Source organism: Peromyscus leucopus, unplaced genomic scaffold (genome assembly GCF_004664715.2).
Source record: "Peromyscus leucopus breed LL Stock unplaced genomic scaffold, UCI_PerLeu_2.1 scaffold_630, whole genome shotgun sequence".
Lineage (NCBI taxonomy): Eukaryota > Metazoa > Chordata > Mammalia > Rodentia > Cricetidae > Peromyscus > Peromyscus leucopus.
The window spans coordinates 134,652-158,242 of record NW_023505542.1 but is presented as its reverse complement, the minus strand read 5'-3'; the positions used below and the strand labels follow the sequence as shown (position 1 = coordinate 158,242).

Below are 23,591 nucleotides of genomic sequence, written 5' to 3'. Positions count from 1 at the left end.
GTGGTCAAGGTACCATTGACCTGGGACTAATGACATGTTAATTCCCATCAGGGACTGTAGTAGGCGGCAGTTTTGGCAGCCCAGAGGACTTGGCTGTTTTTCATTAGCACGAAGACGTTGATAAAGGGGAATAGAAAAGAGCTGTTTGACCTATGAGTGCTTAAATTATTAAAGAGCAAATAGATTTGAGGTCTGGCTGCTTGGAAATCTAATGTGTCTTGTGGACCAAGGATGAAAAGGCATTTGGGGTTTGAAATTGCTCCAGTCAACTTAATTCCTTCTTTAATATTTTTTAGAGATGAGTAGATGGTAGCCATTTAAGTGTGATGTACCTGGAGGAGAGTATTTGATGTAAGGTAGCCGCTAGCTGGCTAAAAGGGAGGCCCATTAAATGGTTGTTTAATTGTCAAATGTTCATCTAACCTCCATTCAATTGTTGCCTGAAAAAAAAAATTACCTTTTTGTTAACGTTCATGTAGGTGTTCGTCACACAAAAAAACTTAGTTTCATTAAGGAATGCTTCATTGGAGAATAATGAATTTGATTGTTAAAGAGAGGTAGTGCCTAGCACACAAGGGGCGGCACCTAAAACAGTTCATAAATGAGTGACTGCGCCCACACAGCACACGCCCTAAAGTGGGGAGTAAGATGGGTAAATGGCGGCGCAGGAAACATGCAGAGCTGAGTGCCTTGGGCTCTTTAATTGTGGGTGACCCAAGAAAGCTGACACTTAGCCCCATCTTTGCGCACAACTTTTTTCCTCTTGGTCACATCTGGTTCTTTTCACTTTTAGGTATTCAAGAAATGAATAAAAGTAGGATTGATAGAAAAGTTAAGTAAGGCAGAGAATGCCTTCAAATGGCAGTGATCCAACTATCAATCACAAACAACGTGTATTATGCTCACCCACATAACCTGGGAATCACTGCTGGATTATAGTATGCCTTCAAATAGCAGTGATCCAACTGTCAATCACAAACAATGTGTACTATGCTCACCCACATAACCTGGGAATCACTGCTGGATGATAGTATGCCTTCAAATAGCAGTGATCCAACTGTCACACATAACCTAGAAATCACTTCTGGGTTATATTACACCTTTAAAAATATGCACTTCTAAGACCGAAAAAAAAAAAATGACCAAGCAGTGGCCATCTTCACCCAGGATCTTCCAAGACTTGAAGGTAATGATCCAGGGGCACCAATGACTCCAACTCTTCACTGAAACATACTTTTGTGAATTTGGAGCTGAGTCAGGGCAGATGAAAACAACAGACTGGTCATAAGCCACAGGAGGAAGTGACAGAGGCCCTCTTTTAGGAGACACACTTCCCAGCCCCGCATGTTAGGCAGAATAGCATCAAATGTCAGACCTGACCCAGGCTAAGGAAAGGATAGAGACAAACTGGTTGTATCAGGTGAATTCAGGATCAGGATTTTAGAGACATGCAAAGTCAGAAGCATTCTGCTTGCTTTTCACAATAGGCTTTTCAGAATCAAGGGGAGCCCCTGAGATGGCTCAGTGGGTAAAGGGGTTTACCATGCAAGTGTGGAAACCTGAATTAGATGCCCAGAGTCCATGTGAAATGGAAACGAAGAATCAATTGCACAAAATTGTCCTTAGACCAACACACACATGCACTCCATAGCCAGTGTGTTTGCACACACACTCATCATGAACACATCATCATCATCTAATGACTTTCATAGTTCAACCTCATCTTCACCTTCATAGAGAGTTTGAGGTCATCTTGAGATACACAAGCCCTGTCTCAGTAAAAGGGGGAGTACTGTGGATAACTCGGAGGGGAAACATACTGCATACTTACTTGTAGCTAGAGTTTTTCTCACCGGGTCCCGCCAAGCCCCAGCAGTCCCATAGCCCACTTATAAAGTAAACATACAGATGCTTATATTATTTAAACTGCCATTAGCTCAGGCCTACCATTGTCTAGCTCTTACCCTTATACTCAGCCCATTTCTGTTAATCTATATGTCGCCACGTGTTCCGTGGCTTTACCTGTTGCCTCTACATGATACTCCCTGGATGGCAGGCTGGCATCTCCTCCTCTCCACCCTCCTGTTCCCTCAGTTCTCCTCTCTGCTAGTCCCGCCTATACTTCCTGCCTGGCTACCGGTCTTCAGGGTCCTCTCTCAGCCCCACCTTGTAGGCGTGACGATTACCGAAGCCTCAGTGGGGGTTGGAACTTCCAGGTCAAAGCTGGAATGGCTACCCACTACACTTACTACCAAAGGTAATGGCCTGAATTTTGATGCCACATGGTAGAACCGGCCCTCACAAGTGTCCCTCTGCTCTGCACACAGGCGCTGTGGCACAAATGTCCAAAAAAATAAATAATTTTTATGTGAAGGGTTTTATGTAAGAGAAATGAGGAGGCAGCAGCCTGGTTATTGAAGTCAGGGCAGAGTCCAGGAGAGTGCCTCCCTGGAGGTTGTTTTGTGGTACAATCCAGATGGAGGAAGGAGTGAGGTATATATATATATCCCTTGATGTAATAAAAGAGAAGGGATCTCCGTACAGTACTCAAAGCACTTTACTTTTGAACATAGAAGCCAGCTTGTATAATGCCTATGTCTGTAGGAACCAGGAAAAATCCTGTATTGGGCAGCTGGTTCACATGAGTCCTCCAGTAGGACGAAGTGAGCAAGGGCAGCAAGCATCCCTTGGCCCATAACTGATGAAGAGGGCTGGCTGTAGAGTCACCTTCCTGCCTACCCTTGGGTAGACTGGCACTTGGCATCTGAACCTGTTACACATCAGTAAGACAGGAAAGCGTGGGCTGAGGGTCCTCGAGCAGATGTCAGGTGAACTGATTTCAACCACATTTTCTTCAGCTGTGTCTTCGCGGTTCTGCTTCGTCTTGTCTATGATGCTTCCAGAAGCTGCCTTTAAATGGCGACCTTGGCTATCGTGTCATATAACAAATGAGCTGGAAAAGCTGATTCGGAAGGAAGATAGTGTTAGAATCCATTCTGTTGAGTGGAGAGGCCCTTTGTGACACGAGAATTATTATGTCCATTTTATAAGAGCAATTGTTATATGTGGATAAAATTTTAAATGTATACAATAAACATTAGAAATCCACCTACTTTTTCATAGAAAAGCCTAAGATTCCTCAAATTAATTTAAAACCTCAGATACTATCAGTGGTAGAATTAAAGTTTAGCCCAATTTACTTTCTCAATTCTCATCAAAAGCTGTCCAAGGAAAAGGAGAAACTTTCTCAGTGCTGTTTGCTAAAGAGAACACTGGGTTAAATTTCCTCCACAGCTGTCGTCTGCTACAGAGCAGGTGACATTTAGTATTTCACTTTGACCTTGACCCTCACTCTTGCTACTGTGTTCTTTGATGGGCCTGACCCACTTATCTGCAGTAGAGATAGATGTTCCAAGTCCTTCAGTGGCCTCCCCGAAACTTTGATTACTACTACCAGACCTGAGTGGATTATGTTTTTCCCTGTATACACAGTTATGATATAATTTCATTTACCAACTCAACTAGTAAAAAAATAGAACAGTGATAGCAATATATATATATATATACACATATATATGTATATATGTTAATATGCTTTCTCTATCCATCTTTCCTGTACTGACTGATTTTGTGTGTCAACTTGACACAAGCTGAAGTCATCAGAGGAAGGAGCCTCAGCTGAGGAAATGCCTCCATGAGATCCAGATGTTAGACATTTCTCATTTAGTGATCAATAGGGAGGGCCCAGCCCATGGTGGGTTGGTGCTGTCCCTGGGCTGCTGGTCCTAGGTTTTATTAGAAAGCAGGCTGAGCAAGCCATGGGAAGCAAGCCAGTAAGCAGCACCCTCCATGACCTCTGCATCAGCTCCTGCCTCTGGGATCCAGCCCTGTTTGAGCTCCTGTCCTGACTTCCTTCAGTGATGAACAGCAATGCTGAAGTGTAAGCCAAATAAACCCTTTCCTCCCCAAGTTGCTTTTTGGTCATGGCGTTTCATCGCAGCAACAGACACCCTAAGACATCTCTCTCTCTTTGAGAATCAAGACAGATAATGGGTGGGGATTATAGTTGGGGGAAGGAAACTAAGCCACCATAAGCAAACTTTAGCTAACAGATCTGCCTACTCAGTTTGATGTGGATCAGACCACTGAAAGATTTAGAAGCTGCAAACAATTGTGTTGTGCTGCACTGTTAGATCTGCACAGAGTGGGCTGGGATGCTCCTTCTCGGAGTCTCCCAGAACCCCCACACGTCTGAAGGCACAGCCAAGTGGCTTTTTGAGGTGTCTCACACAGTGTGCCCCATGACATTGCCTGTTGACTGGAACACCTCTGTGTGTCCCGTCAGCACCAGATTCAAGTTCCTTGACCCTATTACCTGGTAGCTGGCTTCCCAGAAAACAGGCGGCGAGTGTACACACTGTATTCCTTCCACATTCTCTTGGCCCCATGGGTCATTAGCAGGGCAACCCTCTCAACAAAGAAGTGTCAATGTGTCGACATTCACATATGTTTGTAAATCGGTGTGTGCACAAAGGTTTATAGGTGTAAGAAGTCAGGAAAAAGAGAGGGATGCAGGTTGGCCTTCTAGCCTTCTACTCTGTGTCCTGGCTTTAACACAAGGCTTGAGACCTACTTCCTTTAATATTGCCTCTATCACTCAGGCAATCTATGACATTTGGTAATGCCTTGTACCTAACAAGACCCAGTGGGAAGTCTTTTATGTGAAGAAGAGTTGACTCCTTCCCCTTCTCTTTTTTATCTGGTTTACATCACTGGTAAGAATCTACATCATCATCGCACCGTACCGCTGGGACCACCAGTAGGCACAGCATCACTCCGATGCTCTAAAATAATTGATTTTTAGTTAGACAGAATTGCAGGCTGATGGCAGCATGCGTTTTTATGACTGTAATAGAGTGTGTTAAGTGGTTGTGTTCCCAGAGGTACACAGATTGGCTGGCTGCAGACTCAGAGGCCACCAGGTGAGACCAGCAGAGGCTGCCCCCAGGAAAGTGGGGTGGCAAGCATTCTCCGGATGCTTCCCTCAGCATTCATGATCATGTTGTTCTGAGCACCTCATGATTATCTTGTTACTCTAAGGAATCACCATACCTTTCTAATACCACAAGAAAAAGGTGTGTCTCTTTGCCTGGAAGGTTTTTTTTTTCCATCTAATTTTGATTTGGTTTGTGAAACCTGTTCTCTCTCTCTCTCTCTCTCTCTCTCTCTCTCTCTCTCTCTATCTCTCTCTCTTCTCTCTCTCTCTCTCTCTCTCCTTCTCCCCCCCTCTCATTTTTTCTCAAGAGGAAATACTTTTCCCTTCATAAAACTGCTTCATATGTTCATCGTTCTAGAGGCTACAAATACCTTAATTTTTCAAAAATGCATCATTTCAAGATCCTCCATTCTCCTAAAGTTACTTCAATATTTGGGGCTCTCCAAGGGGTGCCCTGTTACAAGGGGTCTCTCATTCACATCATCTGGTCTTTACGTGTAACTCAGATGGTATTGTTGATGGTTTCTCTTAGAGATCATTTCAATAGCGCAGCCTCAGCTTAGGAGATTCTGACCCCTAGTCTTCTTTAGACTTATCTTTCCACTGATGGCCAGGGCATGGGATGTAAGAACAGATGGGAAGGAAGATCTTCGTCAGTATTGATCACTTCGCCTTGTGTTTTGTGACATGTAAAAACTTCACCCACATTTTATACAGATATAATTCAGGGGAATGATGGAATGATGTGTTAGTTTTTTTTTTTCTTTACAAACCTAGAGTTAATGTCATTTCATTTATCTGAGTTAATTCTGAGCAAACTGATCTTCAGTTACACATGAGACAATGACAATCGAAATTGTCCAGTTACTTTTTAAAGTTTTCAGTTTTGTTCCTCTCAATAAGTGTGTGGTGGGGGGAGGGGGGGAAGTCTGTAAAGTCCTTGCCGCATGTACACCAAGATTTGAGTCCAGCCCTGAGACACCTTGTGAAACGCTCGGAGAGGTGACTCACACTTGTAATAGCAGTGCTGGGGAGACAGGAACAACCATCCAGGCCCAGGTCCCGGTGAGAGGCCCTGTCTCAAAAAATTTAGGTGGAAAACTCATGAGGAATGGCAACCAGGGCTGATACCTGGCCTCCAGAAGTGTACACACACGTGTGCACAGGTGCCTGCACATGCACACGTGCCCCCACACATTAGTTCATTCACTGTGTTAGAGGAACGGCTAAGGAAGAGCATTGAGCAAGGGCCGCCATGTTCTTTGTCCAGATGTGCCCGAATTCCTGGCAATCGAAGACCAAGTGGATCGGTTTAGCGACGTGAAGTATCATGGATGCTTCTCTTTGCTTTTTTTCTAGTGTCTATCAAATAGTGGTTGAGGAAGAGCGCCCTCGGAGGACCAAGAAGACAACAGAGATCTTGAAGTGTTACCCAGTGCCGATTCACTTCCAGAACGCTTCCGTGCTGAACTCGCAATACTACTTCGCGGCGGAGTTTCCTGCAGACAGCCTCCAAGCGGCACAGCCCTTTACCATTGGTGACAATAAGACATACAATGGCTACTGGAACACCCCCCTTCTCCCCCATAAAAGCTACAGAATTTATTACCAAGCCGCTAGTAGAGCAATGGGGTAAGTGTGGAAGATGGCCATGTGTTGTTAGGCTCTTGCGTTATTCATGTAAACACAGGTTAAACGAAACAACAACAGTGAAAACAAAAACCAGCCACGTTTTTGTATGCTTCAGTTAGAAACATTTTTTTTAATATTTTTAAAAATCATTTTATCAAGAGAAACTTATGGAAGGAAATGAGTATGTATGGTTTTTATTTGTGGTTTAGGAAAGCATATTGTCAACATGATAGTTATTATTTTCCAATTTCCTTATTACCGAAAGTTGGCTAGTCATTCTGCTTAGCTGACTATTTTGCACGAAAATGATGTAGCTACAACACATACATTCAGCTCATTTAAAATGTTGTGAGATGCGCAGCATCTGTCTCTGAAGCATATTCTGTCCTGTTGCCTCAGCTCCGAGACTCCATGCATCCTGTAGCTGACTAAATTAGGCATCTTGTTTTTCTCAAGAGAAAAGAGCTTTAGAAAGATGAGATGGGAGCAAAGAAAAAACAAAAAAACTATTATTGGGTCAATCCTGAAATTGCCTGTTTTTCCTGTTCAGACCAGCCTAGGGCGCAGAGAAGATTGCAAGCCTGAGCTGGAAGGCAATGCTTCTAGCTTCCGACCCACGCTCGCTGCTTCACAGCTTAGGTCCAGGTCTCAGGGCCACTGACCTTTGCCAGTGTGAGGCAGGGAAGCCTGGGATGCGCAGGAGCAGGGACAGGGCTGGGAGTCAAGGGCAACCAGGTAGAGAGATTGAAAGCATCACTTCTCCTTTTGTGGCCCAGAATGTCTACTGTCTCAATCCTCATAGCAGAAAGCGCATCTGGTCATACCTCAGTGAGAAAAATCCACACTTGACATGGTGAGATGTTTCCTTAGTAGAGCTCACTGACTGAGCTACATTTCCTTGATTTAAATACAATCTGGATAATAATTTCTCCCTCTTCATTTGATACAGGAAACCAAAATTGACTGTGTCCGAGTGGCCACAAAAGGTAGGTTGAAACTTTGAGATAGTCTACTTGTTTGTGTTCCTGAAGTTGATTTTATACTGTGTTTGAAAACATCTGAAAAATATATTGAGAACTTTACTAAAATAAGTTTATGCATGTGTATCAAGTATGCACATACATGCATGTGTGTAGGCATTAGGATCCTATGGTAATGATACCACTTCATGTAGATACCTTTTAAAATAAGTTACACTGGTAGAGCCCAAGTAGTTTTCAATGGTTATCTTTATTAAAGTTATTTTAAGAATATTAATTTTCTGTGATGTCAATATACATGTTTTAAATTTAAGCATATGGTAACTGGTAGATATATATGCAGTGAATCTTCATATGTAAAGGAGCAAAATACCACACACACACACGCCTTTTTTTAGATGGATCATCACTATGATGCCCAGACTAGATCCAAACACCCAGGCTCAAGTGGCCCTCCCGAGTAGCTGAGGCTATAGGTTCAGGCTGCTGCTCTTGCCATGACACCCACTTTTTAGTGACGTGGTTGTAATGTCCTTGTAAGGCCTGGGCTGTGTTCGCTGATGAACCCAGGAGCCAGAGGATGCCACAGTGGGTCTTCTGTTTCTTGGTCCTGATGGTGGCTAGAGCTCCTCCCAGCACACATTCCTCACAGTCAGCCTCCTGAAGAAGGTTCAGACATGTGTCCTGGCACTTGTGTGGCAGGGCTCTTCAGCCTCATGTTCCAGCCACCATATACAGGAGTGTCTGGGAACATACTCCGAGACATACAAACGCTGCACTCAAATGAGGCCTTATACATTAACCCTTGTCATCAAGCACACTCTTTCAGACCACCAGAGGAACCATGAGGCGATAAAGAGGTTTGGATGATTTCGTTAGACAGGAAAAGAAGACGGTGCCCTTGGGCCTGTGGCTTCAGATCTAATCAGATCAGAGTGGATGAGTTCTTTGGATAAAAGTACTGTGATACTAGCATTGTCCAACCTTAGGAGACAGTTCGAACATGCTGAGATGTTCCTGAATATTTTCCTACTCCTCATGCATTCTTATTTTGTGAATACCCATGGCCAATCTAGAGTTAACCAATGCTTCCTGGTTGCACATGATGTAACAAGCTTTAGGTAGAAGGCTCAGCTCCCCATTGGTATTTTGTTTGTCCACAGGGGTCTGTAATTTCTATTCCCACCAATCTGTTTATAGAGATTTTTTTAGGGACTTTATTTTTTTATGGTGTCTTACCTGATTGACACTATAATAGATTAGTAGTAAATGAAATTATGGTTTTCAGTATATCTGGCAACTGCCATATGCTTTCAGCAGATAATTTACCATAGTATTGCAAGGCCCTTGAATCAGGCAGCCACCATACTCTAAGGTATATAGCCCCTGCTCAAGAGGAGTCCTCTGGAGAACCACATTATTACATTCCACTTAGCCTTGTGGTCTGAAAAAGTAAATCCATTTCAGGTGGCAATCTATAATACCTTGTGTTCACAGTCACGGTCACACCTTTCACAAGACCTTTTGAATATTCCCTCTCAGCCATTTCATTACCATTGTATCAAGAAGAAAACAGAGGCAATTGCTTCTCTAATAATTAAGGTGAAGAATGTGTGGGCTTGGATGGAGGTGAACTGACTGACGGGGACCACGCCTCTAACTGTGTGAAGGGTTGACCTGCAGCTTCTACACTCCTTCCCTAGAACCCCTTCCAATGCCCTGCTAGTTTTCTACCCAGCAGAGAATCTGATGGATGGTACTTGAATAAAAATGTCATCGTCTGACCTTCTCTTTACCAGAATTGGGTCACTGCCCAATCTAATGTGTTCATTCGCATCATTAAACAATTATATAAGCAACATCCTAGGAAATATGGAAACCTAACAAGTTTGCTGTCTTCACAATAGATTGAATTAGATGGTGATTTGATCATTTTCTCCCATCAGCTAGATTTCATCAATATTGTAATTTGTTTTTCAATTCGCCAAAGGGTGATTAGGCAATCAGATGACCTGATTGGCTAAATATTCCCACTCATATTTTCTGATCATTTGCAAAACATTTACACAGCAGCAAACTCTATCCAAATGTCCTTACGGGGGGTGGGGGGAGGGAGGGAAACACAGTTGACTATTCACTATCTGACGTATCACTGCTGTCTCCTGAAAGCACAGTCCAGTACACACTCAGGAGACAGTCTCCCTCAGGCGCATGGCATGGTTTTATGTTACTTCAAGACCTGTCAACATGACTTCAGTAACTCCCTTCCGGGACCAAACTGATGAGTCAGCTCTTCCACAAGGAGAGCCATTTCCTTCTTTTACACTAAAATATCCTTTTGTAGCCCAGGGTTCCATCTGAACTGTTAGGTCAAAACAGAGAAGTCAGTGACTTGGTAACTTTAGTGTCATGGATAAAGATGTTTGAAATTTAAGAGTTCTAACCCCGCAAGGGTGCTTTCCCACACATTGCTGATGGGATGGTTCACACTGCTTTCCTCAGTGAGCTTGTGAGTGTACAGAGAACTTCAAGCTCCCAGGAAACCACTGCTGACAAGTGTCTTCACGGAGGAGGTCTGGAGGTGGATTTTGTTTTCCCAAAGAGCTAGTTTTGTAACGTCGAGTAAGAGGGGGTGTCTCTTAAGACTAGATTTCATACCATTTATAAGTTTAATGCTGTGATTATTTTAATCATGTCCGAAGATGTATTTTGACATTCATCATCTCGGATATAAAGACTTATAAAAATCAGACACAGGGAAAACAAAGCTAAGGTGTGTTACCACAGACACCCCTGTTTAGACAGTTGCACATTTTTTTATGCCTCTTCCTTTACTTTGTGGATCCAGGGAAGAGTTGTGTTGGTATGACCTTAGTTTGATTGTTGATTATAGATAAATGCATTACAGACTCTCCTCTCTTGAATATTAAAGAAGGTGCCAGGTAACAGGATCTGCACGACATTTGCATATAACCCTGCCAATTCCAGTATGTACCATGGGATGATAGAAGAGTTTCTAACTATCTTTACTTCTCCAAATGTTTATTATGTTTCACAAATCATACTCAAATTTTTATTAGTCCAGTTCTTTTGAATCTCATTTGATTCACATCTGAATAACTATAATGTATGTGCTTTCTTTAACTTTTCTATACTGTACGCTCCTTTATAAGAACAATAACCGTTAGAACCTAGACCTTCCCACATGACTTTAGAAGGGTTTGTAGATGAACAGCCCTGAACTGACAAAGCACACTTAAAAATCAAAGTCTGTCTTATAAATAAATTGTTCTTCTGAGTTAAATGAGGCATATTCATTCTAATTGATGCAACGTCCAGCTTAAGCTGCACATATTAATCTTCCATAAGATAAAATTTTCCATACTGGAATGCAATTATGTCTCTCCTCGATGATATGGTCATTGGAGCTTTGCTGTTTTCTACTTCTTTTAAGAATTATCTGCTGCTTTCTGTGTGTTGCCTATAGAGTAGTCTGTAAGCTCTGAAGACTAGACACACAGACATAGCAATTTGTGAGGTTTTTGAGCTGATAAGAGTTTAGAGATTCTTAGGTATTGGGCTTTGATGCATGGGGAAGGTCATAAATGTTAACTTTTTCCTCTCCTTGCAGTGCCCTCGCTAACAACAGGGCAGCTAGGAATCAAAGCCAAGTCTGCATAGGCAAACACATGCTAAATTCTTTCCTAAGCAGCTAGAGAAGTCAGGCTGTCACCCTTAGACGTGAGGAGAACAAATTATTATTCTGAGATTCAGTTTTTAAGGTGAATGTTCTATGGGGGAAATGCTTCGCTGTTTGTAAGTTTGGTGTTTTGTTTGACCTGAATTTATACCGAATGTGAATGTGAATGTGCTTTGCTGGGAGACCTTGAAAAAACTGAAGGATTTCTATTGTTTTGATACAGTTTCCAACTGTATTCAGAAATGTGAATGTTTTCTTTTTCTTTTTTTTTTAAATCACTAGGCTGTTGGAGAAGTTTCTCCAACACTCTTTTTCTTTTCATTTTTGTTCAAAGAAATGCCATCCTTTCTAGGCCATCATGCTACAGAATGGAAGTGTGCTGATAAAAAGAACCCAGAGGAATGTCTGTTGAGATGTAAAGCTAATTAAGATTCTTTTTAATTACTCACATTCATTTCAGGAGCAAACAAAAGATAGAGCAGGGCACTTGCATCTGCTAATCCACCATTGTTCGGGCTCAGGCTATGGGTTTAGCACTTGCAACATTCAGCATTTTGTGAAGAAATATTTTCATTTCTTGATCTAAAATTGTCTTCATAATATAAATCAGGAGTGTCTTAACCCCTGAAAGGTTCTAAAAGATAAGAAGCTCAACAATCCCATGTGTCCCAAATTCCTCAGTCTCCATACTCATTCTTCATAAGTCATAGAAAATGAAGTATGGGAAGCAGTGGTCCAGCAAATTCCAGGTCACTTTGCATGCGACCTCAGTGGCTCTTCAGAGACCTAAGCCTTTGTTGTCTCTATGTCCCTGTGCACATCCACACCTTCAGCAGAGCCCACAATAACCATCTAGTGTTTCTCTTCAAAGGATTGGATTGCAATTTCTGGCTTAATTTTGCCAAATTTAATAATAATCTCTTTTATAAATTAATCTTACTGGTATGTTAAGGTGGAGTCAGAAAGCTTTTAGGATCCAAGGTCAGATAATACAGATTTTAGGCTGGGACTTATATAAACTCAAGAATAGAATACTTTCTTTGCACATGCTAGACCCTGAGTTAATCTCCAACACTGAAGATAAATTAAAATATTAATTATTGAGTAGCTAACTAATCAAGAATAAATATTTTTTAGGTTTCATAGATGTGACTTTTCTGTCACAAGTAGTCTCAGCTCTGTCTTGGTGGAAAGAGTGGCCGCAGGTGACGCCTGAATAATTGAATTTGGCTGTGTTCTGATAAAACTTGTCAAAGCAAGTGCTAATCCTACTGAGAGCAGTCAGATGCTTTTACTGAACTAAATCCAGCAATCACAAATATACTCTACAAATCAGGAAACAGACCAGAGAGCTATTCCCCAGTGCTCATAATGTACATTTTGCATAAATGAGCCTTGTGTCGGATTATAGTTTTAATTCTTCTTGAATTATGAATATCTGCTGTTCACAGCTACTTCCAAGTGTATTTGTTTCTTAGAGTCACTTTTTTGATAATAGATAAGTGTTCTGTTAAATCATCTTTTCTTTTAACAAACATAAAGCAGGTCAGATGTTCCTATAAGTAATCCAAAATGTATGAGAAGTGTACCAGTGGTCTATGCCCAAACAAAAACGCCAAGTATCTAGCACCCCAACTGGTGCCAGTGTTGCTAGAAGCCCCAGAAATAGCGTTTTAGAGTATGCAACTACCTACAGCTATCTTCCAAGATGCTGCATGGGTCAGGCCCGGGAAATGATCTTGGAATGCTTTGAGAAACTGTGACCCAATAGTTTGTTTATCTCAGAGGGTACAGCTAGAATGCAGTCACTGGTGGTGTGAGAACAGCTCTCCAGCCTTGTCCCAGCTCAGTCACTATAGTCGTCTAGCTGTAAGGAGCAGCGCCATTTGAGTGTTACAGAGGGATAGCTGGAAATATTATGCAGCCGCAGTTTGGGGTTTAATTGTCTGCAGATGGTGGATGATCTATTTCCCTTATTCGCTGTCACATTTCTGATAGTACCCAAGCTGCTCCATGTAAATTAGTAATCTTTCATGCAAGCCTATTCTTAATTTTCCAATATTTTTTCCCTGCATCATTTTCCAGCTGTATCATGTTACAACTGATGTTTTAATTTTCTATTTTTTTTCTTCAATATCTGTGTGTTATAAATGTTAACTGCTTAAACACAACTGCTAAGCTGTGTAGGCACACCAAGAGGCCAGTGTGGTCCACTTCAAAAATCTTAAATATTTCTTTGGGCACATATTAACTGTGACAGTGACAGCAAAGGCAAGTGGGAACTTTATTGTGTCCTTGAGACAGGTGATTTTATTCTTTGGGGATGGGGATGTTAAAAAGGGGTCCTCATAGAAAGCTACGTGAAACTTGGTTGTCAGAGAAATTACATAAAAACGTGTTTCGTGAAAGAATGTGGTTTTCTATACCATGGTGGTTATGGGGCAAGGGGAAACACTGTGGCACAGCCACCTAGTTTTAAGTGACCTAATAAGATTGAAAGATCCAGAAGGGTTAGCAAGGAACTCTCTCACACAGTCAGTTTGGACTGGATTCAACTGTCAGCCTTCCGTCCAGTGCAGAATGCACATTTCGGAGTGGAGAGGGGGTGTGGCCTTACTCGTTTTCTATTCGGTTGATCTATCCAGGGTCTCAGGCAAAGCATCACTTAAGCCGACCACACGGCTTAAGAGAAGAGAATTCAGAAGATGAAAACCTTGCTCTGTGTGTGTGTGTGGTTTTTTCTTTCTTTCTTTTCTTTCTTTTCTTTTTTGCTGTTTTCGGAACAAAGTTGAGATGGTTTGCTGTACTGATGGGAATTCTTCTTGCTAGCCTAGCTTCAGTCTGGCTTTTTTTTCCCTCATGCATGCTGACCTGGGAATCCTCCTTTGCCTTAGCTGCGATAATCGTGACTCAGCTTACAACACCATACATTCGCATCGCCCCTGCTGCAGGCGACGGCCAACTAACAGGTCAGATGTTCAAGTATAGATGAGTCATCTTGCCCATTTCCTGCTCATTCTTCTCAGCTTCCTTTCCCCTCTACATTTCCTCCTTTGCTTAAGGCCTGTTTAGAATGTTCTAGACCCTTGGTGCAGACCTTTGCTCGCATTAGCTTAAGTGACATGCTTGGCCTCTTCTGTGTGCACATTTATACCCATGCATTAAGTCCAACCCTACTGCATGCTTCCATTGTGTGTTTGGTCTGTTGGTATGTTCCTTTCTATCCTAATGTTAAATAGAAATGAAATTTTGGACTTGGAATAGCAGTGACATCAGTTGATAGGATTTCAAGGAAAACACTGGAAAAAAAAAGTATTTCCATTTTTCCAAATTAATTTAAAAAGGCACTGAGATGAGAACTAGAAAGGCCTATTTTTTCATCTTTCGGGATTGAGTTTGCACATACGTTAGCAATACGCAATCTCATCTGCCAGCATTATAAAGCAGAGCCACCCTGAAGCTGTTTAAGGATGCCATTCAAGCAGTCCTTTGTGGATGTGCCATTGTTGCTGAGCTGATTGCATTCTTTCCATCCTTGTTGCAAAGCAAAGCACTTATATAGAACAGGTCACATCTGCAAGTGAAGTGTGCTAAATAATTCAGCAAAGTTGAAGAAAATTTGAACGGCTTAGAGTCCTGGATCCCAACCTGGTGCTTACCTCTAGCATAAGGAAGTAGCTTGTTCACACTCACTAGCTCCAAATTCAAGTGAGTATCCCTGTATGATGATATAGAAAAGTCCAGTAAATTACTCCAGATGAAGGTGAGTGCTTAGTGAGTTCTAGAATGCTTCACCCTGCAACAATGCAAGTCATGGTCAAGATTGCTAATCAAGTCATGTGGTCAGGACTCCACCATCTGTTTTCAAAGGGCCCAGATACTGTAGGCAATTGTTTGTGTGCAGGCATTACTAAAGCTGACTAGGAAACTCACAGCGACTCCTCATCTAATTTCCACTTCAGCATTTGTTTTTATAGATCCAGAAGAATCAGTAACATTTATTGAAGAAACATGCTGCACTTAACTCATCATGAGAAATCACAACTGCCTAGGTGGTTGTATTTTGAAAACATCAAGCAGCTGATATTCCAGAAAAAATATTGATTGATAAGATAAAGACATGTAGACTAATTCTGCCTTCTTCTGTATTAGAAGTCTAAATGTATTTTCAGCTTTCTGTTCTAGAGCCCAGAGCTCTAGGCTTATTGGGCATTTCTCTTTCTTTCAGGTTGCTTTTAAGACTATTTCTCTTACCCACTCAAGTTCTGCTTAGTAAGACTCTCCCTTCTCCAACTCTTCTGATGTGCCCTCCCACCAATCAAGTGACTGAAGGACAGACAGCATCTTTCTTAGCATGGCTCCTCTCCTCTCCAGCCCTTACATTTAGGGATTGACTAGGGTGGTTCCAGTTAGATGTCAAACAGAGGGCTATCTGGAATCCCCGAGGAAATCGAACCTCCTTTCCCTGCGACATATGACCAGGCACCAGCCTTGTATGCAAGTCATTAAAAATGAGTTGACTCCAAACTAAAAGGGAAACCCAGTTATGTTGCCCCATTCTCTATCTTTCCTGCACTCTTCCACCATCCAGTGAAAGGTGGCATTTACTAACCATGAAGTCAGTGACACTGCACAGCAGAGCTCCCTCTGGGAAATCTGTGATTAACAGGACACCCAACAAAGCCACTCTCAGAAGTAGTGCCTGTTATCATGAATTGTGGTAGGAAGGACACACATCACTGCAGTGTCCGGCCACCATCCCTCTCGTGGCTGCAGGGGGACTGCCTACATCGTTTACTTCATGAAGATTTAAAGCAATAGTGGGTCAGGATAGCTCAAAAACCAGGAAGAAACAAAAAAACTCTGTATTTGTTGCTGATCTAATGGCGATTTGGCTTATCCAGAAATGTATCTCACTGATGATTCATTTCCCATTTGTAACAGCTATCAGACTTCGCCAGTAGCCACACTAAGTTTTCCTGTAGATTTATTCCCAAGCCCAAGGCTTCATTCAATCATTTTATGACAGGTATGGAGCCCTTCAAGGTGCCAACTGTAGTCAGACAGTTTCTCTGGTCCCACTCGGCCCCACAGTCCCCTAGCCGCTTATAAAATAATCAATTACTCAGAGGCTTAATATTATTTACAAATTGTATGGCCTATGGCTTCTTGCTAGCTAGCTATTGTAACTTAATCCATTTCTATTTACCTATAAGTTGCCATGTAGCCATGGCTTACCGGTACTTTTACATCTTGCTTCTCCTGGCATTGCTGGTGTCTCTCTAGACTCTGCCTTTCTCCTTCCTGTTTCTCTTCTTGGATTTCCTGCCTGCCTCTAAGCTGCCTTGCCATAGGCCAAAGTAGATTATTTATTAACCAATGGGAACAACACATATTCACAACTTTCAGAAAAACATCCATCATCATTTCCCCTTTTCTATCTAATAGAAAAGGAAGGTTTTAGCTTTAATATAGTAAAATTATATATAATAGAACAGTTATCAAATAAGAATTACAGTTACAATATCTAGTCTATTTCTATTTGGCAAAATTAAAGAAAATATTTTATCTATCCTATATTTGTGAGTCTAAGGTTTCATATCTAATTTATCTTTCATCATGACTAAGGAAAACTATAATTTATAATTATCTAGTCTTCAACTCTATCAAAGATCCCAGAAGGATATATTACCTAAGTAAATAGGAAGTGCATTGTAAGCAACTTCCAAGAATCTAGAGTAACAGAGACAGCTGGCTGCCTGGACAGTCACCCAAAGTTCCTTTGCAACATTGGGGCATCCATCTTCAGCCTATAGGCCTAGAGTTTCTTAGTTGCTTCTCCCTGTGTCCTGCAGATTTTCTGGCAGTCTCCTCTATGAAGCAGAAACCTAATCTTGCCTTGTTTTGGCTAAATTTAGTGTTCATTTTTCCATGGGTTCTGCATATCCAGTCGATAGAACATTGTGTCAAGCAGTCCAGGCAAGAATAGTTTCTTGCCGGGCGGTGGTGGCACACGCCTTTAATCCCAGCACTCGGGAGGCAGAGGCAGGCGGATCTCTGTGAGTTCGAGGCCAGCCTGGGCTACCAAGTGAGTTCCAGGAAAGGCACAAAGCTACACAAGAGTTTCTTGACCAAATGGCTAACTTTTGCAATAAAGAAAGCAAACTGCATAAGGAGTTTTTTTTTTGATGCCCATCATCTTCTTTGAAGTAAATAGGGTGCTGCCAGGAGCAGACATGTCTCATTGTCCAGAAAAATCTAAGTTTTTAAAACATTTTAAATGCCATATTCTGGAGGTCTTTGAAGTGTTTGAAGATTACCTACCTAATTGAAGTGTATCTTTCTATATCTAAAAAATTTAATTATTATGACTATAAATTTGATTATCATAGATGACTAAATATTAATCTCTTTCTTAATTATATACTACAATTTTTAAATGAGCTATACAAACATAATACCTTAAACAAGAGTAGAAATATACATACAGTATAACAAAATTAACTTTAAATTTGTATCAATAAACTAAAATCCATAGCAACAAGTTGTTGTTCTTTAAAAGTAGATTCAATAATCTACCCTTTTATCCTATCATATCTATACTATCCCTTTTTCTTTCTTAGAAAGAGATTGCATTTATAATTAACCCCTTTTAAATAAAAATAAACATTTATAAACAATATTTTGGGAATTTGGGCACAGCTTTTCACACTACTGTTGGGGGTACTAGCCATCTTATGGGGATCTTGAGAAAATTAAGAATTATAGTTAAATCTTGCCTGTAGTCTGTGAGGATAGATGGTCTCAGCCAGTTGCTTTGAAGCTGATTCTGGATGTTGGGTCATCTAGGCCATGGTGTCATTGGAGACCTTTCAGAGGGTCTTGGCTGATCAAGCCATATTAGCCCGGATGCAATCCACAGGTTCTCATCTTCTGTGGAAACAAAAGCAGAACCTCTTTTCCAAAGCAATGTATTCTTAGACATACATTTTGAAGTTAAGATACCTTTAAATATACATATTGGTTTAACTCAGCAGCTTTTACAATCAAATGTTTCTCTCCAGTTAAAAATCTCAAAACAGTATAATACTATGCAGTATCCAAATTCTTTGTGTGATTTCTATCTTATGTGGCTTATTTTTATATTGCTTTTACTATCTCTTAAAAGACTTTATTTTTTAAAATTATCTACTTCTGTATATAACTGTCTATCCTCTTTTCCTCTCTCTTCCAAGCCTGTGTACATTTTTACATATAATGTAAAGCATTTGGAGGTTTATTCCATTTGAATCTGTCTTTTTGTGAATCTGTTGCTTTAAAATGCAGCATGGCCAGGACTGAGCCGGCAGCCTTGGCTGCTGACTCTGCCCACTTCAGGTTCCCAACATGGTGGCAGTAATTCACCGCCAGCTCTGGGAGCCATGCTCTCCACTGACTCTGGGAGGCAATAGGTCTATGCCTCTATCAAAGATCATGTAGCCCAGAAACCTTTTTTGTTTGTTTGTTTGTTTTGTTTTGTTTTGTCTGTACTAGCAAAGGCTAAATCCACCATGCAGTGTGCTGCATGGCTTGGAGACACCTCTGTGCACGGCAGTGGGAACCCGCCATACTGTAGCTCACTACTTACCTGAGACACACAACTAGGAAGCTGCTCTTGGCTCCATTTTAGAACCCTTTTTTCAATTCTCTCAGGTTTGGGGTGCAAACTCCTTGCTCCACATTGGGCAGCCAAATGTAGCCAGAAGTTTCTCCAGGCCTGCCTGACCCCTCGCAGTCCAGACAAATCTCTCTCACCCATAATCCTGCAGATGCTCCGACCCAAGTAAACATAGACTCCATCTTTCTCCTTCCTGTCTCTTCTTGGACTTCCTGCCTGCCTCTAAGCTGCCTTGCCATAGGCCAAAGCAGCTTATTTATTAAAACAATGAGAACAACATATATTCACAGCATATGGAAAGATATCCCCCAGCAGCCCAGGATGGTTCCACACACTTAGTCGTACTTTATGTGTTTGCCAGGGCATCTTGGCACCAGGGTTTGTTGTATTAGTAGCAACAAAAATATTTCCTACGCACATTTGTGAAAGGAACATGAGCCTCCTACAGGTCAGGAAGCAAGAGTGAGAGTTAGACGGCAGGTCGGGGAGACACGTTTCTGCACCCTCCTGTGAGGTTAACGGCTTAGCAGTGAATGCTTAGGAAGCCGTCACTCTAATTTTCCTATCTGTGAACAATTGTTCTGTTCACTCTGTCAGTCCTGACTCTTCCTGAAGCCAACAAACCTCAGCGGACAGTTGCCCTCTGAAGCGCCTTCTGCCTCCCTGTTGTCCATTTTGCTCTACCATGCTGACATTGTACCCCTAGACATCCTGGTCAGTGCTGAAAGCCTACTGGGAAGCTCTCACGAGGACGCAGCCTCTGACCCTTGGGTCTTACTGTACCAGTGTGCATAGCATGTCAGATATGCCTTGGTTTATGCAGGGCCGTCTTGCTCACGTAACACCAGAGGAAACAAACCTGTTAGTGTCCTGACCCCAGCACTGGGCACTGAGTTGGAGACATTAATCTTGCTCCTTGATTGGACATATTGAGTGAGTGACACAGAGACCAGGACCATCCAGAAAGGGGGCTGGGATTATAGACTTGGATGGTGTGCCATAAACAATTGTGGCGTTGCACTAAGGAGAGTATCTTAAGCCTCTGTCCTCAGCCCTAAGAACATGTCATCAGCCAGTACACTTGTACATACACACATACACACACTCGCAGTCACATACACGCACACAGCCACATATATGCACACACACATATATACACTCACAATCACATACATACATACACACACAAACACACATATTCATAGCCATACATACACACACATACAATTACACACACTTCACAGCCACATACATATGCACATACACCCAGCCACACACAATTACATACATACACACACTCACACACATACATACTCACAGCCACACACATACACACTCATAGCTATATACATACACACTCACACACATGTATATACACACACATACACACTCACAGCCACATACATACACACACTCACAAGTTTAGTTGAAATGAATAGAAAACTATTTTCCAACGCCACTCACTGCCTAAGATACAGGCAGAGCATTTACAGTCTATTCTTCCTGGTTTATTCTTTTAATCTATTAAATTAAATTCATCTCCTACTGGTGGGTTATAAACCCTAGGAATATAGAACTGTGTTTGGAAGAATACAGAAAATTAAACATGCTAGAAATTTTCTGTAAGAACTTAGAATTAATTAACTAATACGGTTAGACTGTTTATATGAAGATTTGATTTATGATTTAATTACCTACACAACTCTGAGGTGCTGTGGAGAATGATTTCCTTGAGCAAATTTTTATCATCCATTTGCTTTGTTCATACATCTAATACAGTAAGGCCTGTGGCCTAAAATACTTCCAAACAAAATGACTTCTGGGGCCAGAGGACAAATGAGATGTGTGTGGGAACATAGGACAGCAGTGTGGGAGGGAGAGGGGATTTTTGTTCTAGTAACTTCTCTCACTGTGTGAGAAACACCTGACTTTAGCAAGAGTCTGCTTTGACTGATGGCATGAGGGTCCCGCCCCTCACAGTGAAGGAGTCATGGAGGCAGGTGCGGAAGGTTCTGGTCCCATTGCATCTGCAGTCAGGCACCACGGTGGATAATGCTGGTGCTCAGCTCCCTTCTCCTCCTCCTTCACCCTGGGACCTGGTCCACGGCATGGCACTATCCTTAAATCTTTACCAGAACCACCCTGAGACAGACCAAGTTGATTCACTGCTGGGTGTAAGTCCGGTCAAGTTGGCAGTGAAGGTTAGTGATCAGAAGGGAAGGGGCATAAGAGCGTGAACTAGACAGTAGTTACTTCCACACAGTCTCAAGTTCTGAAACCTGTATGGGGCTCACGTGTAAAGTCAAAGACTAAACACGGCCAGATGTTAGAGCAGCGAAGATAGATTTTACCCAGTGGCTACAGATGTTCTGATTTGCAAGGTGACTAGCCCTTTAAAGAGAGATCAACGAAACAAGGAAAGGTGGTGGGGTGGGGGACTATGAGGAGTAGGAGATTGAGAAAAGGCCTGGAGACAGGTTGGTCCATGAGAAACCCATCTGAATTGTTGACTAGACCCAATTGGATTGCTACCCCTCAGGCTCTGTCCTGGGGTATTGGGAGAAAGAAATTAAATCCTTCTGGAAGCCTTGCCTTTTCTCAGGCAAGCATGTTAAGGGGCTTAAGCTATTGGAACCCAGGTGGCACTGACTCACATCTTTGTACACCATGGTGGAGACCCAGTAGAGAAGAAGGCCCACAAAAGCCCCGCTTGAGTTTGGTCGGAGAGGAAACTCGTCTGTATAGAGAAAAGCTATCTTGGATTTGGCTCTTCAAATCAGTACAAATATTTTAAACAAAATGAAGCAAAACACCCCAAGTTTGAGACTCATAGCCACTGAATTAGGTGTTTACTGAGGAGAAACTCTTGTGCTGTGATGTAGAGCTGGAACCTTCTACCGGCATTGTTCACCAATGCCTTCCTATAACCTCACGAGGGAAAAATACCGCCATATCTTACGCTGGGACTCAGAAGCGCAAGGGGATGACACTCACAGGCACAGACTCCAGAAGCCGCCCCCTGTAGGCAGTCAAGTCAGGAACTTGGACTTGACCCCAGGCTTTGTGAATGGATGCCTCGGGTCCTTCAGGCTCCTGCCAAGTCTCACTTGGTTCTCACCCACCACTGACACTGTCAGCCTTTTCCCTCAGGTTCTCACTGCTCCCTGGCCACCTAGACTCCCTGCCACCTTGGCCTTCTGCTGCCCTTCACGCTTATCCACAACCCGAGGAACTACCATCACCTGCTCCCTCTGCATTTTTTACTCTAGCTGGAGAAATGGCAGACTGATTCATGCTGTGGACTCCCTTATGCTCAGCCCAAACTAGGTGCCTCCCGCTGATCACCACATGTCTTTTGGGATAGACTTCCAAGCCTGCTCTCAGTTCCCAGGGTATGCACCAACACTCTGAGGTCACCTGGCCCACCTTCCTTTTCTTCTTTCCTGGCACAATATCTCTGGGAACCTTGGAACTTTAGACCTTCCTTCTGATCCAGGGGCGTGGCAGCTACTGGGTCCTAGATGAGGACAGCTTTTCCCAAAGAACAACACAAAACACCAGTGAAATACAAGACCTGTAAGACCGAGGAAGTTCCTGGAAATGATGCTAATGAGTGTGTCCTTATCAAATTTCAAGCATAATCAGGCTCTGAAACCAGCACTCTCTCTCTAAAGCCCAAGTTTGTTGCTGTCTTTACAGCTGAGGCCAAGTATCCAGCCAACCCCAGGCAAACACTGGCACTAAGCTGGGAGAGGAAACTGGGCCCTCTCAGTGAAGTGGTGATTTGAAATTTGGTGTAGAGAGAAGGTCACCTGGCACATTGTGGAAACAAGAATCTCAGGTCCCTCAGCCCATAAACGCACAACATCTACCAGACCATAATCCTTCAGAAGTGCCTTGGAGCGGTGTGCTGGGCTGGCTCAGAACATCTGTGGCTAGCAGGGGCAGTCATTGGGCTTCAGAACCAAGCTGCTCCAGTTCGAATCCCAGCCCTGTCACCCAACAGCACAGTGACCTTGGGAAGGGATCTAGTATCCCAGCAGCTCACCAGTTTGAGATGTGGGAGTCATACTGGTCTCTGCTCATGAAGCTGGTGTCAGGATTCAATATGCAATTTGAACATCTAGTAAACCTTCAATAAGTAGTAGTTGTGGTTAGGTTTCTACCTTAGTCTGTTTTATCTTAATTAGGGGAAATTTCAAACTGTTTCTGTCCATCCTGGCCCACTGACCACACCTGTTCTTTGCCTTCTTCATGCTAAACATTCAATAGGCTGCTGGTCTTAACAGTGACCCAAGGAGGGGAGGATCAGTTAGGGAAAGTTTACCCTGTGTCTATACTAACACCATCACCAAAGTCTAACCAGAACAATTTCAGACCTGCCACAGCTTTCCATGAATGTGAAAATGTACACACAGAGGGAAGCTTTTCACTCTTCTTTACCGGCATAGCTCTCTGAGACATTTCCCACTTATAATATGCCATGCAGTGACCAAGCCAATATACATCCAAGTTGGTCATTGTACTGCTTAGCTGTCTGTCCATCTGTTGGGTATATTAGGATCTGCCCTTGCCCCTTGATGATGAGCAGATACTCAGTTCTCCTTTTACTAACAAGCTGGAACA

At 42.4% G+C, this 23,591-nt stretch overlaps 1 pseudogene; it reads left to right on the top strand.

The window, feature by feature from the left end:
• Nucleotides 1-23,591, top strand: part of LOC114704080 — a 147,122-nt pseudogene that overhangs the window by 27,590 nt on the left and 95,941 nt on the right.